Genomic DNA, 13,268 nt, shown 5'->3' with positions numbered 1-13,268 from the left:
GAAATTATGGATACTGATGAGTTGGAAGTCAGTGCAAGGCTGAATGGAGGACATAGCAATGAGCAATATTAAAGACAGCAGCAGGAAGGAATTGGAAAGTTTTGCGGGGAGAGAACAAGACTTGAGTGCAGGTCAAGGCCTTGAGTAAAAGAAATGGTTCAGAACTGGAGATTCAATAAGGAAGTTAAGGAAACCCAGTGAAGGTGGGATGAGCCATCAACATGGAAGCCAAAGTTAGTGTGCCTGAGGGTAGGGGTTAAATGAGAGAGAAGGTCAGAGCAGAGCAGTCAAGTGCCAGGACGATGGTTGATGGGAGGTAATGGGTTGGGGGATGGGCAGGAGTTTGATGTGGACTTTGGAAAAGTGCAGAAGCAAGGAGTGTGAAGGAAAAGGGAAAATGAGATGAGGGAGAAGGAAAATGAGGATAAAGCTGGAATTTGGGGAGGACAGTGAGAGCATAGGGCAGCTGGAGTGCAAGCTACTGAAAAGGAGGCATGTTGAAGATGGAGAGGCATGAGGCAGACAGTACCTGGTTCCCACATGTCCTTTGTTTCCCAGGAGAGGGTGGAGCTCTGCTGCCACTATGTTAATATAATAGACTTTAATTTCTCCAAGGTGTTTGAGTTAGCACCATACAACATTTTGATTACAAACCTGCATTATATGGCATTTACAGGTCAGGATTAAAAAGTGGCTCGCTGATCTCAAAATGTAGTATTAATGGGGAGATACCAGTGACTGGGGTTGTTTCTAGAGGGCTCTTCCAGAGGCCCATTTTTGGTCAATTCTATACAATATTTTTATCAGCGATCTGGATGACAATATAAAATTTTTGCTGGTAACGTTTGTAGATGACACACACATCAGTAGGGTAGTAAATAATGAGAAGGGCAGGGTTACTGCAACTGAGTGATCTGAACTTCCTTGCTAAATGGTCACAAGCCAACAAAATGTATTTGAATACAGCCAAATGTCAGGTAATACAGCTGAGAATCAAGAATGCAGATTACACCTACTGGATGGATATTGTCCCGGACATCAATGACTCAGAGAAGGATTTGGGCATGGTCACGCATAATTGCATCAACAGGAGTGCTCAGGGGAATGCTGGGGCAGAAAGGGTGAATGTGACTCTCGGCTGCATAAACAGAGGATTATAATATCAAGCAGAAGTAGAGAAGTGGTCTTCCTGTTAACAGCATTGGTAAGACTGGTACAAGAATACGGTGGCCGGTTCTTGTGTCCACACTTCAAGAAGGAGTTGGAAATGCCAGAGAGAGTTGAAAGCAGGGCCACAAAAAATTATCCTGGGGCAGGAAAACATGCCTCACGATGTGCTCAATTTATTCAGCTTACCAAAGAGAAGCTTGAGAGGTGAGTTGAGGGGTGTGTCTAGATTCTTACACAGAGAGAAGAGCTCTGATCATGGGGGTGCTTTTCAGTATTGTTGACAAAGGCATCACAAGATCCAATGCTTGGAAGTTGAACTTCGAAATAAGACAGTTTCCTAGCTGTGAGGGTAATTGAACATTGGAACAGTTCATTAGGGGAGGTGGAGGACTTATCCTTATGTGGAGTCTTGAAAACAATGTTAGATCTCTTTCTAAAGAATATGGTTTAGTCCAGCTTCTGGGAGAAATTCTATGGTCTGTGTGTGTGAGGGGTTTGACTGGATGATTGGTGTGGTTCCTTCTGGCCTTGGAATCTGTGAATCTGACACCTCCCCTCCCCCCATTTTCATTCCCTTCTTTCACGGGGCATAGGGAGAAAAAGATTGCTTGCCTTATCCTCAATATGCTCATAAGTCTTGCAGCTCTGCGTTAAGACATTGACTATAAGCAAATCTCATGCTTCAGGGCTTCAGCCAGTCATCTGCAGGAGTCAGGAAGGAATTCTTTCCACCGACGCACAATTGGCAGGATGTATTCTGATGTAGGTTCTTTTTCTTTTCCTTTCCTTTCTTTCTTTTCTTTTTTCCTTTCCTTTCCTTTCCTTTCCTTATTTTTTCTCCCCCCCCCCCCTTCTCTGAAGAATCAGAGATTGGCCATAGGTGGAGACCAGACACTAGTCTGAGATGGTACAGAGAATTCTGTGTCTAGACATCTGGCTGATATGCCTTGCTCGCATGCTCAGGGTCAAACTGGTCACCAGATTTGGCATTAGGAATGTATTTTTCCCCTGGTGAGACTGCCAGGGACCTTGGTATTTTTTTGCCTTCCTACAGAATGAGGATCGCCTGCTGGGATCATCTGAGCATAGCTGACCTACACAATTCCTTGCTACTTCAGGGGCCTCAGACGTTTGTAGCACCTTGGTCTCTCTCATTCTCTGCCTGTGGCAAATAACAGTTTACTCTCCTGAGGACTCAGATGCTTTAGTTTAATATGGAGCCAATATAGGGGTATCTGGGTGAAATGTAATGGCTTGTGAAATACAGACTATCAGACTAGATGATCTAATCGTACCTGCCAGCCAGTGTGAAAGCTAATGAAATCCAGCTGGATGTGGCTTGTTGCCCCAGCCAGAAGCTGGAGGTAAGTAGAGGCAGGAAGAACACAGGGCCTGGTCCTCTTTGTTCTTTGATCTGTTAATGTTTCCAGTAGTCAGGACATACCTAACAAAATGTGACATAGATGCATGCATTCTATACCCATTTAACATCTATTCCAAAACCACTATGCTTGTTAAATGCGCTGTAGTAAATAACAGCTAAGAAGGGGGCAGACATTTTATGAGCTTTTCCCACGGCTTCCTGTTGATCACGTGCCATGGTCCAGCCTATTCTCTAGAGCCAGAGTCCTAATAAACAGCTGGTGTCCACCTGCCTACTCTTGAGCAAAATAGTTGAGAAACAAGCTCCGAGCCTCATCTAGTACACCTATATGATGAGTGGGCAGTGATGGGCATCATGGCAAAAACCTTGCTGGATAGATGCATAGAGGATTTGCATATGATTTCATACCTTTGCTGTTATTTCATTGGATACTTGATTATCATAATACCTTTAAAAATAGCGTACGACCATGGTGATCAGGACCTTCAGGGATGTCACAGACATTTAGCTAAACAGGAGGGGTTGGATTATCGGGGCTTTCTGAATAAGTGATTCAGAGTGGGTAGATAGCTAAGGGCATGTCTACATTATAATCTTAAGTCAACCTACTCATTACTGAGGTGACTGATGTCCACACTTCTGTTGGCAGTGCGCAACCTCACCAGTAGCGCTTCCAGTGAATGAAATGGGGCAGTGTTGGCGGGCTGAGAGCCCTCAGCTCCGCATACTCCCTGCTGGGAACCCAGCTGACCCCCCAGGGTGTCTCACCTCTGGTGCGGAGATCTGCACCTGGAGTGTGGTCGACTGCATGCTCCCGGTGGGGACCCTGGGGAGAAGCAGGGCTTCCATTAGGAAGCCCGGGCTGCAATCCGGCTTGGAGGAGAGACTCGGTAGCAGCCCAGCTGAGGAACCAGGAGCCGGGCTTTCTTGTCAATTTCACTGCTCTGCTGTAACAACAGTCCATGTAAGTAAGACAGTGTCTACACATAGAGGGGGAACTTACATCAGTGGAAGCAAGGCTGTAGTGTGTACACTGACATAGTTAGGTTGAAATCAACTGCCTTATGTTGACCTAACTGTAGTGTAGACCAGGGCCAAGACTTGGATAAGGAGGAGTTTTAGCTATTTAGTAAGTTATTTCTACAGTCAGTCTTTGCCCCCTACCACTTATTAGAAATGTTTGTTCTGATTACTACCTTAAATGATACAGAACATTTTCCATTCGTTACGGAGCTCTCAAATAGCTTGATCATTATAATTACTTTCAGTAAAGGACATTCCCCGTAATCCCACTAAAAAGTTCTAATTTATTAGAAAAATATGAACAAAGCCTATGACCTAGTCAATTCACGCATACATTTCACTCTTGTCTCCCAAGCCCTGGGTACCTTCATTGAAAGATGTGGCTTTTTCTACAGTAGGATGTTGTTAAATTTGCCACATTTACTTGTTGCTGTCATCTCTCATCAACCTGACTGAAAACCCAGAATAGATTGAATTAGATTCACTGCTGAAAACCAATCAGATTTTATTTGCCCAACAAGCAATACTAGTGGTAGGAACCCTAGCTTAGGGTATCTGTCGGTATGGTTTAATGTCTGCCTAGGATAGGGTTACATACTTGGGTGGGTTGTTCCCTGTGTCTGTTTGTCATTATTCTCCCCCCTGCTCTGCTGGCAGGTTACTCTGTACACAAACTTTCTGTAGTACAGTAAGTAATGCCTGATTAAAACAGACTTGTTTTGAATAAATTAAAACAAATTGAAATCTGACCAGAACGGCCATTTAGAATGGGGATGAGCTTTCGATCTGTCTGGCCACCGTGCCTGATTTAGGGTGTTCTCTTTTTCTCAATGCATTCAGTTGCATATACTACTTTCCCTTGGTTTTCAGTAAGACTTGGACACCATATGGCAATTATAACGGTAATCAAGTGGTAACCCAGCAAATCATTCAGGCTCAGTAAATGGAAGGCTGAGTTCAGGAAAAGTTCAGCTGTAGGAGGTTGTGAGCATTTCTCCTGAAGTTTATTTTCCCTTTTACTCCTCCTGCCATCAGATTTAAGTCACACTGACATACAGTAAATAGCAGAATAATAAGTGAAGGAATAATGTCTCTTCAGCCCTAAATGGCATTGCTCCCAGAATGACTTGGGGAGAACAGGCAACGTGATTTGTGATGCTGACAGTGAAATAATTCATTGATGGGGATATCCACTCAAAGTGGTGTTCACTCAAGTACAAAGGTTGAAGTGGAGCAGGAGGATTTTGCATAGTTGTTCTATGGTGGGATAGAAATGCACACCCTAGGGATAAGGAAAAGACTTAATCCAGAGCAGCAGAGACTTGTATGTGCTGGATGTACACACTGGGGCTGGGTGAATTTTTTTGCACTAAAGATGGTTGTTTTTTTAAGGGGTGGGAAATACAGATTTGGCAATACGAAAACAGTTAGTGAATCTCTATTGATTTTGACAAATTGTTTCAGTAAAAATTAAAAAAAAACCCTAAAAAAATTCTAAAAAATTGAAATGTTTCATTTTCATCACTTTTGAAATGAAACATATTATTTGATTCTGAATGAATTTTCATTTCTAAGTTTCCTTTAATTTTATTTATTTTTTTTAAATTAAAAGTATTTTAAAGTGGACAAAATCTAAACAAAACATTTAGTCTGAGGTGAAATTTTTTTTTTTACTGATTTATTTCTATTTTTTCAGAATGCCCAGCCAACCAAAACATCAATTTTTTCATCTAGCTCTAATACACACCGTCCTGAGTTTTAATAATTGATCTGTGATATTTAAAGACCTGAGGTGAAATCCTGGCCCCCATCCCCTTGAAGTCAATGGAAGTTTTACTGTTGATTTCAACGGGGCCAGAATTTTGATTTTAGGATTTCTGGGGGGAATGGAAATCAGAACCAACAAAATGTGTGCAAATTACAAAGCAAGGCAGTTCTCTTTCTTTGTCGTAACCCTTCTCCCAGCCACCTCCCCATCTCTTTGTCTTCACTTTCTGTATTATGTCTACATCATTACGCACAAAGCACCAGCTCCAATCTCAGACTGTCACCTCTTTGGATCAGGGAGCTGTTTTAGACAGTTGGAAAGCAACTAGTAACGCTGACTAAGTGCTAACACTGAAAGTCAGCATTAAACTTCACCGGAGCATCTTATAAAAACAAACACCCCTCCGATCTGGGTAGTAACAAATTAAACACTAGACAAAAAAAATTGCATGAATAAAAAGAATATTTTCTCTCTGAAACACAATGTCCACACCAACACCAGGACAGGCAATGCTGGCTTGAGTAAGGAGGTTTCCTCCCCAATTAGATCTGGTGTTTTTAGCTATAGCTTGGATATTGTCATGCAGGCACCTGCAAGCTATATTTCAATGTCTGCCATTCAGAGTTCAAACGTTGGCCCACCTCCTCTTCCTGCAGAGATATAGCCCAGGCATAGCTGCTTGACTTTCTCTTTGAGTGTGTCACCCAGCAGCATTTATTATAGCTCCTCAGAGGATTTCCCTCCCAGGTGTGACAGCCCATCCTCTTCCATTGAGTAGGGGCAATTACTTTCCAGTTAGGGCCTAAGTGATAAGGTAGAAACCCATTAAGGTGACCAGATGTCCTGATTTTATAGGGACAGTCCCAATTTTTGGGTCCTTTTCTTATATAGGCTCCTATTACCCCTCACTCCTGTCCTGATATTTCACACTTGCTGTCTGGTCACCCTAAAACCCATGGATACTGCTTCCTTGCAGCATCCTCTGCTGGTGGCAATGGGAATGACAAGAAGTGTTAGGGTAATATGCATGTAAAGGGTATGTTACATGTCCCTCCAGTGGATGGCTCATACAGAGGAGAATAGCCTACCATGGGTGCAAAGTAATGGAGTTATTCCTTGAATTCACACAGTAGAGGTCTGTCCTTTTTGAGGGATACAGGTCCCAGATTCGTGTGTGTGTGTGTGCGCGCGCGGGGGGGGAGGTCAGCGGGGAGAAGGAAGTGTATTACATGCCATAGTAAAATTGCCTTTGTAAAATCCACAGAACCAGCCCAGAAAACAGAATAATTCCTGCTGCTTCTTCAGGTCTTTGTGTGGATGCAGTTTAGGGGGCACATGTGTAACTCACATGCTTGTAGTGCAGCAACTGACTTTTATTTTTTTAAGTCTAAAGAGGTGATAGAAACAGGGGGAGGAGTTGTGGACTTGAGCTGAATTCTCAGTCTCTGCACACGTGCGCAGGCAATGGGCAGGGGACCAATGGCAGTATCTCTCAACCTTTCCAGATCACTGTACACCTTTCAGGAGTCTGATTTTTCTTGCATACCCCCAAGTTTCACCTCATTTAAAAACTACTTGTTTACAAAGTCAGACATAATAATACACAAGCGTCACAGCCACTAGTACTGTAAAATTGCTGACTTTCTCATTTTGACCATATAGTTAGAAAATAAATCAACTGGAATATAAATAGTATGCTTACATTTCAGTGTAGGGTACATAGAGCAATCTAAACAAGTCATTGTATAAAGCGACAGAGAGTTCCATGGCACCTTATAGATGAACAGAAGTATTGGAGCATAAGCTTTTGTGGGTGAATACCCACTTCGTCAGATGTTTCCTGGCTGAGAACCGCTGCTCTAGAGAAGAGGGTGTGGTAGCATTACTGTGCATGCTTAGTAGCTGTCTGGGAAGCTGTGCAAAGAGTTTCCTCTACCTTGGTTAAGCAGATTAGCAGACTCCACGCAGCCACCAGCTGTGAGCTGAGCCAATCAGAGGGTCACTGTGGAAAGGTTATAAATAGGGAGGTTAGAGCCAGACCTGTGAATTCAGATGCTGAACAAGGTAAGGCCGAGATGTGTCTGCTGGGAGAGCAGTGTCCCAGAATCTGGGCCGCTTTAGATCCAGACTGCAGCCTTCCTCTTTTGCTGGAAGCTGAGGGCACACTGTTGACTCCAGGCCTGGAATTGCTGCTGGCCATGAGGCTCTTTGAGCTCCTTTTGCTGAGGAGATGCTGAGGTGTTCAAAGGGAGCCATGGGGCTGCCTTTCTCCTCTAGCTCTGAGGAGTCCATCCAGGTGATGCACTGCAAACACTGAGATGTCATCTCTATATATGTAGCCATGCATGCTGGGAGCTGGGGAGGGGTGGGGGGCGCCTTCTGGGATGATACTGGGGACCTGCTTCTACAACTTACGAATTGTGACTAATGTTATGGAGTTGCTGTTCTGAAAACTGCTGTATCACCAATACCCGTCTGTACGTTTGCCCACCATGCCCTACCAACCCAAAAGAATGTCTTCCCCAGACTGAGGACAATGGACAGCAACTCTTAACTGCTCAGAGAGCTGTGAAGGGAATGTGCTGGAAGAAGATGCTTCCTCCTCTTATCTGAGTGGTAGAGGACGGGATGGGGAGGGAAGAGCAGTGGGCAATCCTGAAACAGAACAAAGAAAGCCAGGTGAGGACAGGACCACTGTGTAAACAGACCCCCACAATCACAAAGGGGGCATAAGGTGAAATAAGATGGAAGTTGGGGCAGGAGGAGGGAAGGGAATGGCTGGACCCAGGTTACAAGAAGTGAGTGGGCTCCATGTTTCAGGAACCCAAGTCATGCTCTGCAGCAGAGAGAAGTGGACAGCTCTGATTCCAGCCCAAAGGATGCTGTGCAATGGTGAGGAAACTGAGGCAGGGTTTGTTGTTTTTGTATGGATCTGTGTGTGTGTCTCATACTAGGAAGTATAAGAGCAAATTATACGTTAAACTCTGGGCACAGTGTCTCATGAGTAATGTGCTTCACAGTAGCATGTGCCTCCTGAGAGAGAGAAATGACAACCAGAAGTGGAGTTCTGGGAGAGGATGTGTTTAAGCTACAGGGGGATCAGCAGGGGCTAGACAGTTGGACTAGAGCATCCAAGCTCTCAGGAAGGGGTGACAGGATCTGCACCCTAAGATATGAGACTCAAGGACTGGGGCAGTGTATGGTTCAGACACTGGGAGGCTTAAAACAATCAGGATCCTGAGGCTTGGATTCCCCTCACAGCAATCTGGAGGGTGGCCAAGAGGAGGCGCTCAACTGGATCTGTGGCACCCTGCACTTCAATTTACATAGCAGCAGCAGAGTGGAGCAGATGTCTGTGTAGAGGACACCACAAAATAACTGTAGGAAGTGTTCACAAGTATACCAAACGCTGGCTGCAGGTGTTTACTTACTCTCACATAGAGTTGTTCCTTAAGGAGCTTCAGTAGAGCAGTGGGCTGAGGGGTTTTTTACCAGTTATACGTAATATAGCGTCCTCATAACTCACCACGTGCACTTCACATGAGTGTCAGATCCATGTGGGCAAAATATCTTCAAGAACTACAGTTACTGTAAGGTCTTTAAGGACATCACCTTTAAGGATGTTGATTTTGATTGTGAAAGGACATGAACTCATTGGCCTGGTGCAGTTTCTTTTGGCAATCGTGTCACCCTCTGAACTCCCAGTTGTAGTTTCTATTGGGCAAGACACTCTTCTCTTGCTGTTCTGGGGAGTGTTGCTGTGAGGGGTTAACAGGCTGATGCCATCTGCTGGGGAGATGGCTGAATTTCAGCTGTGGTTAAAGTGAGCCTCATCATCATCAATCTATGGATTGCTGTATTGATGTCAGCTGTTTTTATGTCTGAGTTTTCCAAGCTATCTAAGAGGAGGATATTGTTATGTCTGTGGCAGGGATTGGCAACCCTTGGCATGCAGCTCACCAGGGTAAGCATCCTGGCGGGCTAGGCCGGTTTATTTACCTGCGGACGCGGCAGGTAAACAAACTGGCCCGGCCCACCAGGGTGCTTACCCTGGTGGGCTGCATGCCAAAGGTTGCCAATCCCTGGTCTCTGGCTTACATGCCGAGAAGATAGATAAAAACAAAAAATACTCTTTCAGGAAGATTGCAGTGTAACACTACTTTATTTCTTAGAATCCAGAACTCTTACACACAAGAACCAAAACCAGAGAGAGACAAAACAGGCTGTTCCCTCAGGGAGTGAGGCACCACTCACTCCACCTTGCTTTAGGCTGTCGCTGCAGCCTAACTGCTTGAGGCTCAGAGTGAACGCTTCCCTCCAGAGCTCCCTTGCCTGCAAGCAGGACCAGGAAACCGCTTGCCACTTAAAGTGATTCCTTGTAATTTAACACAGTTTTCAGTAAACCACAGATGGGTTTTATCCAGCCTATCCTGTCTGTAGTATCACAGGCCACATGCCATTGTAAAGGGGAAACATTATCATTATTATTCATATTACCATAGCCCCTAGGAGCCCTACTCAGGGACCAGGACCCCTTTCTGCCAGGTGCTGTACAAACACAACAAAAAGCTGGTTCCTGCTGCAAAGAGCCTATAGTGAGACATAAAGTGAAGCTGAGACCTACCTGAAAGTGGCCTATGTCTGTAACAGGTGATGGGCAGCTATTTACACACACAGATAAAGCAATGGCATTTAAAAGCAGTTCCTTTAGTCGAAATATCTTTGGGCTGAATCCCACCCCCTCCTTTACAGCCTACCTGGGGAGGTATGTAGTTTCTGAGAGTATGTCAATACTGCCCCAAAACGTGTGTTCTGAACTCGGGTTAGCAAACCTGGGTTAATGTAGCAGTGAAGGCACAGTAACTTGGCTTTTCACTTGGGCTGTCAGCTGGAGTTAAAGCCTACAGGGAGCCTGGGATTGAATTTGTGCGCTAAGCTGAGTTGCTGCATCTTCACTGCCATTTTCACCCAACTTAGCTAGCCTGCATTGAGAACACACCTGCTTTTGCAGTGTAGATACACCCTGAGTGGCGGTGACCAGTCTCCGTCTGCTTGCCCCGTTCAGAGGTAGGCACGAAGTATGTGGAGGGGGAGGGCAGGCAGCAGCAGTGCTCACTGCTCCTTTAAAACAGCACTTAGGTGCCCTCCCCTTGCCTTCTCCTTGCCCCCAGCCTGCCTGTTCCTCCTTTGCAGCTTTCAGCACTACTGCTGTGACCTCAAGGGGGTGCTAGTGTCAGAGTTCTGCGTGCCTCCAGGGCCCACGCACTCTTTCAGCCAGGGCCACAATTAAGCACTTTACATGGGGGAACTTCTTGCCGCAAGAACAGCGATAACACCTGTAAAAAGTCATCACGTCCCCTGTCCCTTTTGAGCAGTACTTGTAAACCCCAGCACTGAAGGAGAGTAAAGGAAGTGAGAAGAGCAGGGGAAAAACCTTGTTCATTTCAAGTAGGAATGACTCTTAAACAGAGGAACATCCTATCCTCACTCACCATTTATATGCTATGGGTGGAATCCTATTAGGGCCAAATATGGCCAGATTCTGAATGTCACTGGTGTCTGTGGACGGTCAGGGTACCCATCATCTCACAGAATCAGGTTCATATGCATTAATGGGGGCAAAAGACGTATCTGGCTTTAAGACTAAGCTTGCTAAGTTTATGGAGGGGATGGTATGATGGGGTAGCCTAATTTTGGCAATTCATTTAATTGATATTTGATTTTCAGCAGGTAAGTATGCCCAGTGGTCTGTGATGGGATATTAGATGGGGTGGGATCTGAGTTACTACAGAGAATTCTTTCCTGGGTGCTGGCTGGTGAGTCTTGCCCACATGCTCAGGGTTTAACTGATAGCCATATTTGGGGTCAGGAAGGAATTTTCTTCCAGGGCAGATTGGCAGAGGCCCTGGAGGTTTTTCGCCTTCCTCTGGAGCATGGGGCACGGGTCACTTGCTGGAGGATTCTCTCCATCTTGAGGTCTTCAAACCACGATCTGAGGACTTCAGTAACTCAGACATAGGTTAGGGGTTTGTTACAGGAGTGGATGGGTGAGATTCTGTGGCCTGCGTTGTGCAGGAGGTCAGACTAGATGATCATAATGGTCCCTTCTGACCTTAAAGTCTGAGTCTATTAGCATGTGCATAGATTGATACCAGGCTGTGGTATGTGGCATCAGGGAAATGCAGGCACGGCATCATTGCATTGATCCTTTCTTCCTCACCAGCCTTCCTGCCCCTCATTCTCCTTCGTCCGTATTACCTATCTTATTTGATGGTGCACATAGTTGTGGTGTGTGAGTGCCCATCGGGGAAGCTTGTATGGGCTGGGGATGTCTTACCAGTCTGTCTACCCTACTGATCAAACTCAGATCACAACTGGCATCTTTTCCTTCCCTGGGCAAACTGCAATTTAGTTGCCTCCACTTGGTGCGTTTAAAATACACCCTCACCTCGGAAAGGGTAACAACGAAGGGCTGGGCACTAAGGGAAGTTTTACAAGCAGGGTTTGACAGCTGGCTGATCCCTTAGCATTATTTGCTTTTGCCACAAGATGGTGAAATAAGTAATCCGTGCAGGCACCCAAGCCTCCTAACATTCTGCTGCAGAGCCTCCTTGCTTGTGAAAAGACTCCAATGTGCTCTGCTCTCTGAGAACCTGCAATTTCAGCCAATTATCCTTTGACGTTTCAGGTGTCTCAGTTGCTGCTGCCTCAGCGCCCACCTGGCTCTTTGATCTTTGTAATCCTGAAGCTGCCAGGCTGGATGTAGTGAAATGGATAACTGGGTGCTAAACATGGAGAGAAACCAGTGTGAAATAAATGCTTATTTCAATCTATTGCTTCATGCTTGTTTTAAATAGTTAATAGTAAAATGGGTTGTCTTTCTGCCTTTCAATGAAGAGGTTCTGAAGCCATTTATACAAGGCATATGTTATCCCCCGACCCCTTTCAGTGGGGATCCGTTCTTGGGACGTGGTATTGTCATTAGCGTCATGTGGCTGGAGCCACTGGGAGTGTACAGAGATGCCAGGATCCCATTGCAGGATGGAACTCCTGAGTGTGTTCAATTGCTACCCCTCAACATGATCACTTTTCAGCCTTTGACACCATATTGATTTAGCTTAACAAAGGAAAGGTTAAGGGGATGACTTACACCTTACAGTCTATAAGTACCTCCACCAGGAACAAGTATTTGATAATGGGCTCTTCGATCTAGCCAGAGACACGTGGAACACGATCCAATGGCTGGAAGTTGAAACAAGACAAATTCAAACTGGCAATAAGGTGTAAATTGTTAACAGTGAGCACTTAACCATGGGAACAATTTACCAAGGGTCATGGTGGATTTTCCATCATGGGCAATGTTTAAATCAAGGGTGGAGGGTTTTTCTTTTTTCTTTTTTTTTTAAAAAAAAGATCTGCTCTAGGAATTATTTGGGAGGAGTTCTATGGCCTGTATTATTCAGAACCTCAGACAAGAGGCTCATGCGGGTCCCTTCCGTGAATCTGTTCTCTTTCCAGCTCTCACTTCAAAGATATTTACACCTGATACTTTGTTCTTGGAATGTTGCATTTTTACAGTGAAGGAGCCTTCACAAGCATGGACTGGACAGAGCTGGCTGGGAAAAAAACTGGGAAAATGTCCTGGAAAATTTCAAAGTTTGAAATATTTTTTCTCTTGCTAGTAATTGAATTGAATATTCACAACCTCAGTGCCTAAGCATGGGTAGGTGGTGTCATCCTCATTTCACAGGTGGAAAAATGGAGGCCTGATTTACACTAAAAGGTTAGGTTGGACTCAGCTACGTCCTTCAGGGTATGAATAAGCCACGCCCCTGAGTGAAGCAGTTAAGCTAACCTAACCCCTGATGTAGAAAGTACTAGGTCGAATTCATCGACTTAGCTATAGCCTCTCAGGGAGGTGCA

This window comes from Gopherus flavomarginatus, chromosome 6, assembly GCF_025201925.1.
Source record: "Gopherus flavomarginatus isolate rGopFla2 chromosome 6, rGopFla2.mat.asm, whole genome shotgun sequence".
In the NCBI taxonomy this organism is placed as follows: Eukaryota; Metazoa; Chordata; order Testudines; family Testudinidae; genus Gopherus; species Gopherus flavomarginatus.
The sequence above is the reverse complement of the archived record's forward strand: the minus strand, read 5'-3'. Positions refer to the sequence as shown.